Genomic DNA, 6,429 nt, shown 5'->3' on the forward strand with positions numbered 1-6,429 from the left:
AAAACTCCCCTCATCCCCCAACCAACTCCCTCTCTCCCTCCAAAAGCTCCCCCTCTGACGTATTCAATGTAGGCCCTTAGATATGTACGTGTCTTCAACAAGTATGCACCTTTGGGGGAGGTATATGTGTGCTCTGTGCTTTAAGTTTACAAAAATGGCATGACGTCAGACGTCCCATTGGATGCACTTCCTTGTTTACTTAAAACTAGGTCTTCTGGGTTTGACGCATATTGTCCTACAGGTGGGCTGCCTTCTGACGGCCATCTGCGTCCTTCACCCTTCCCTTACTCCAAGGGATGCTGAGTCTCCTCCGGTTCGCAGCCCCTGCACACGTGCTGCCGGGACGCCTGGGGCGCGCCCCCGTCCACCTGGTTGGAACGTGCCCTGAGGTTTACACGGAGGCGCGGGGCGGGGTGGCTGGGCCACGGGCGCGCTGTCATAGCTGCTTCCAGCCCTGGCAGATTGCTCCCGCCCGCAGTGTCTGGGAAATCCTGGCGGGAGAACAAATTGAGGCAGTGTTAGGGATTCTTTGGTGAAGCAGGTATTATTTTGGCAAAATGAACAACTGCCCCCTAAATCGTGTTTGGGTGTATAAATAACTAGGCAACATCACTCAAGGTTCCCCTGAGATCAGGGGGGAGTCCTGCCCGGCCCAGCGGAGGGGACTGGGGTGGAGGAGTTGGGAGGGGACATTCGGAAGCAGGGAGGGACTTCAACCCCAACCCCAGAGATCCCAGAAGTGGAAATAGCCGCTGGGAATCGGGCATGAAGGGGCGGTAGAGGGGGCAGCCCCTAGTATAGGGCCCACCACACAGTCGGCGTTGCATTAATATTTATTAACTGGACGGATGGAGGGAGGAATGGCTGGTTTGTGCCTCTGCACACGTGTGCGTGGGGAGGGCTGTGCTGCTGGGAATCCCAACCTTTTCCCCCTGCATTGGCTCTGCCAGCTGGGGTGCGCACCTGGGAAGGGACAACCTGTGTCCTTGAGGCCCCAGACCCCTGCCTGTGGCCACCCTGCCTGTCTCAGAGGCCTCCCGCCATTCACTCACTCACAGAATACTCCCAGACGCCTCCCTGGGCCAGGCCCTGTGTGCACCTCCTGGGGAGTCATTCGCCAGTTGGTTGTGTGGACTTCCCCTTTGGGGCATTTACTGCGACTTGTCAGTGCCTTTCTAATCTAACCCGTTAACTTATCACAGTTTCATTCACAAGCGTAGGTGTTTGGCGCATAGCAAGTGCTCAATCAATGCTGTGGAGGGAGTGTCGGTGGGATAAAGGGCGAAAAGAAGGTGCATATGGCTCCCGAGGAGGGAGTGACCGTCCCTGTCTGGGGCCAGGTAGGAGGGCTTCCTGGTGGAGGTGGTGCCCTCACAGCAGTGTGTTTGCCAACTGGATATGAGAGGCCCAGGCAGAGGGAACCCTCTGGCATGCCCACAGAACTGAGCTGGTGGGAGCTGCCTGGAAGTCGTGGGCAATGTGAGCGAGGGGTTCTTGAAACACTTTTTACTGAAGAGCAATATATGTCAAGAAAAGCGCTCATATCGCGTGCCTGGCTCAGTGAATCTTCACAGGCTGCATACGCCTGCGAGGCAGGACATCGCCAGCCCCCGGGAGCCCCCCTTGCGCTTCCCCAGGCCTATTCCTCCTGTGCCCCCAGCAGGAACCATGGCCCCGGCTTGGGCAGGGTTGTGTGTGGTTTCGAAGTTCACATAAATGGAATCACCAGTGTACACTCCTGTGTGTCAGCGTCTTCTCACGGCCATGAGATGGGTCCAGGTGGTTGTGGGGCACGGACCTCAGCCGTTCTTCCGTTCTGCTGTTGATGGACAGGGGGGTTAGTGCAGGGTTCGGGCTGCTCTGAATCAAGCTGTAACGACTGGTCTTGCACGGGCCTCCCTGTGGACGTGGGTGTGGCTTTCTGTCGGACACATACCGGGAGTGGAATTGCTGGGTGCAGGGAGAGCTTGTGTTCAGCTTCTGTAGACGCCGACCCGTTTCCCCAAGTGGGTGACCAGGTTACACCCCTTCCGCAGCAGCGTTCGAGCGCTCCTGTTGCTCCACTGCCTCACCAGCACTTGATGTTCTCTGCGATTTTATTTTTAGCAATTTGGGTGGGTGGGTGGTGGTATCTCGTTGTGGTTTTATTTTGCGTTTCCTTGATGACTAATGATGTTTTCATGTATTTATAGGCCATTTGAAGATCCTCTTTTGTGAATGGCTCGTTCAAAGTCTCTTGCCCTTTTTCTACTGGCTGCTGCTCTTTTTTTTATTGATTTGTAAGTGTTCTTTATATATGTTGGATCTGAGTTCTTTGTCAGGTACGTGTTTTGCAGATTTTCAGCGAAGGATTCAGAACCTGGAACTGATGTGGTTGAACTGTGTTTCTAAAAGCTCCCCCCGGCTGCAGGGTGCAGGACAGACTGACGGTAAGACAGGAAGGCGGGTGCGATGGTCGCGATGACCAGTGGGGGCCGGGATCTAGAGATACTTCAGCAGCAGAATTGACAAGCACATCTGTCATGTCATGTCATGACAAAAACAAGATGCGTGCCGTGACAGACAGAGGGGGGGACAAGGCTGACTTCCAGTCTCCCCGGCTGGCTGAGGAGCTGACGCATCCTGCCCGCCTGGCCTTGGGCAGCCAAAGGCGGCTTTGTCCTCCCAGGCTCCGCCCAGGCCTGTTGGTTGGAGATGTTTTGGGGTCGCCGTCGGGACACTGGAGAGAGCGCACAGTGTAGAATCTGGGTCTCCCCTGGCAACCAGAGGACAAACATCCCCCCCAACACGCACATGGCTGGGCTGGTCCAAGACGACCCTACGCCCCCAATGGGTTGGCAGCTGTGGGATCTGGGCCCAGTGGGGATGGACAATGACCCCCTGTCTGCAGGCTCCTCACCCCTGCTGAGCCCGGGGGGCAGGGGGATGACAGCCCTGCTCCGGCCCGGGAGTGGGTGGGGACACCCTGAGTTGTCTGGGCTTCCGCTGAGCAGTGGGGACCACGCGGGAATGGACCCCAGGCCTGTTCCCCTGGCTCACTTCCTTTTTATTTTATTTATTTTTATTGATTTCAGGGAAGAAGGGAGAAGGGAGAGAGAGATAGAAACATCAGTGATGAGAGAGAATTGTTGATTGGCTGCCTCCTGCACGCCCCCTACTGGGGATTGAGCCTGCAACCCAGGCATGTGCCCCGGCCAGGAATCAAACCATGATCTCCTGGTTTCTAGGTTGACGCTCAACCACTGCCCGGGCCCCTGGTTCATTTCTTGACACACGTCCTGCCCCCACTGTGTCTCAGTGCGTGCCTGGGAAACCCCCGCCTTCTGCAGCTCACACGTGGGTTCAGCCCGTCTCAGCGCTCCTTTGCTGGTGGGATTGAACCGCACACTTCCCTTCCATTGCACCGGGGACGTAGCACGCACCACGTGCCGCACTGTGCTCGTTGCTTCACCTGTGGGATGCCCACCCCGCCTCCCGGTGACCTCCGGTAGAAGCATCTGTGTCTTCATCCTGTAAATGAGGACACTGACTTGCCCAAGTCCACACAAGCAGGGTGGCAGAGGCGGGACTTGAACTTCGGCCAATTGGACGCCGTGGCGCCTGTCTTCTAGCTCCCGGGGGATCTGAATGCCCTCGGAACCAGTGGCCGCAGCATTACATTACTCTGTGTGTGGGAATGGGCCTGACTCCGCTGCTATGGGGAGGGACAGTCTTGAGAGGACTCAGGTTCATGCCCTGGCCTTGCCCTACCCTGCCGGGTCACCTTGCGTGAGTCACTTTTCTCAGGGCCTCAGCCTCCCCATCTGAGCAATGGGTGATCCCTACCCAGCCTTGCTCCCGGGGTTCTCAGTGAGAAAGGCATGGAAGGACCCGGATGGGAGAGGCCATTGGCTTTGTCACATGCTACTTGTTTGGGTTCCCCCCCACCCCCGCCCCGGGTGCCTAAGCTGACCTTTCCTGTTCCCTTTTTTGGTGTCAGGGGAGAGTCCGATCACTCCCCCCTCCCCCCGGCCTCTCCAGCCTGCACTTTTTCCAGATTAATCAGTCTGCAGCTGCCCCACGCCCCAGCAGGCCTGGGTTCCGGCCAACGGCGGCCGCCCCCATCCTGGGCTCCAGGGCCGCCAGATGGGCAGCTGGTCCTGGTGCAAGAAATAGCCTTGAGGGGAGATTTCCCGCTTTCCGGCGCTCAACCACTTCCTCTCTGACGGCATGCAGTCTCCAGAAGCTTCTGCTGGTGGCCTGGGGTCACGCCTTGGGTCTTTGTTGTTCCCGGTGTGTCTTGTAGCAGCAGATACTGGGGGCCGCCTCCTTGACGTCCATTCTCTGATGGAACCCCACGTTTCCCAGCCCATGGCTGAGTGGGGTCGACACAGCCCCAGCTCAGGTGGGCTCCGGTTTAAGCCAATCACTAAATCCCACCTGGGATTGGTTCAGGGATGGACACATGATCCAGGACTTGAGGTCTCCGGGAGGTAGACTTGCTCTCGCTACTGGGTGTGAAGAGAAGCAGGTGGACCCAGACCTGATTGGGGGCCATTCTGACACCCCCAGGGGAGGTCAGCCTGGGAAAGGAGCAAACGAGATAGAGGCAGAGAGACCTGGTCCTGTCCGTCCGTCTGTTTGCACGGCTGGGTCAGACTTCGCTTGAAACCTCAAATACCCCTGTGCTTTCCAGTTGCTGGACAGCCATAGCTTTCGGTTTTCAAAGCCAGAAGGTGACTTAGAGGCTTTAGGTTCAAGGCCCCTGTTTTTCAGATGCAGCACTGAGGCTCACCAGTCTCCACCCTTGTCCCAGACCACTGGCTGTGGGCCCCAGGGCTGCGGCCCATGGGAAGGGGGTGCGAATCCAGCTGTGCCCAGAGACCCCAGGCCCAGACCTGTGGCCAGGCCTCTGGGAGACCTTTCTCCTCCCCCGCCCCGTTCATCTGAGGAGGCGGTTGTGTTCTGTATTGCTAAACCCAGGGTAGGCCCAGCACGTGCATGGACTGGAAATAGCTCTCATTAACAGCCTTCAGGGTCAAGTCCAAACACCTGAGCCTGACATCCCAAACCCAGTCCCCTCCACCTTCTCTCCTTCATCCTCTCTCCTCATCCCTTGCAGCAAGAAAGGGAAATTGTGGCCACTGTGCAGCCCCTCAGTCCTGAAGAAAGTTATGGGGCCCAAGGGATGTGTCACTTTAAATTCACAACCATGGCCCGGCCAGCGTGGCTCGGTGGTTGAGCATCAACCTATGAACCAGGAGGTCACAGTTCAATTCCTGGTCAGAGCAGATGCCCTGGTTGTGAGCATGATCCCTAGTAGGGAGCGTGCAGGAGGCAACCGATCAATGATATCAATGATTCTCTCTCATCACTGATGTTTCTATCTCTCTCTCCCTCTCCCTTCCTCCTACTCCCGGCACCTGGTGGCCTGGGGAGAGCCAGCCCGGGCCTGGTACCCTCCTTTCCTCACCCCCTCCCACCTTGACCCGCCTGGAGGCCCTGTGTGTGGACACGCAGCCCAGCCGAGCGCTGTCCAGCGTCCCTGAAGAAAGCAGCGGTCCTGTGGCCACAGTGTGGGCGGAGGACCCTGGAGCCCTGGCCTCCTGCTGCTTCCGGCCCAGCCGCACCCGGGGAGGAGCTGCCTCGACTTGCCCTTTTAGTTTTGAATCCTTTCCTGAGGGTATGTTCATCGATGGTTTTTAAAAATATATATAATTTTATTTATTTATTTTTATTGATTTCAGAGAGGAAAAGGGAGAGGGAGAGAGAGATAGAAACATCAGAGAGAGAGAGAGAGAGAGAGAAACATCAATGATGAGAGAGGACCGTTGATCGGCTGCCTCTTGCACGCCCCCTGCTGGGGATCGAGCCTGTAACCCGGGCATGTGCCCTGACCAGGAATCAAACGGTGACCTCCTGGCTCATAGGTCGACACTCAACCACTGAGCCACGCCGGCTGGGCTGTTCACTGACCTTAGAGAGAGAGGAAGGGAGAGAGAAACGTAGATGTGCAAGAGAAACATTGGTTGGTCGCCTCCTGTACGCGCCCCCGCCGGGGATCACACCTGTAACATAGGTATATGCTCTGACTGGGAATTGAACCCACACCCGTTTTGATGTACAGGATGACACTCCAATCAACCGAGCCACCTGCCTGGGGCTCCACTCGCCCTTTTAAAGTCCCCTCCCCTCTTCTCCCCGAAGTCCGGCTCTCCTGCCTCCCCCTCCCCGCTGCTCAGGCTCCTCTGCGGGTCCCTCATCTCCCCGACTTCCCAATGTGTGTGGTGGGGCAGGGCTCAATCTTTGGCCTTCTCTGCCCACACCCATTCCACGGGCTCTCATCCCATCTCACAAGCCAATGATGCTCAAAGGTGTGTCCCCAGCCGGGACCGGTACCTGGCTGTCGGCTCCGCACCGGCCCATGGATGTAGGTCAGCCCTCACCTGT

This window comes from Myotis davidii, unplaced genomic scaffold, assembly GCF_000327345.1.
Source record: "Myotis davidii unplaced genomic scaffold, ASM32734v1 scaffold428, whole genome shotgun sequence".
Lineage (NCBI taxonomy): Eukaryota > Metazoa > Chordata > Mammalia > Chiroptera > Vespertilionidae > Myotis > Myotis davidii.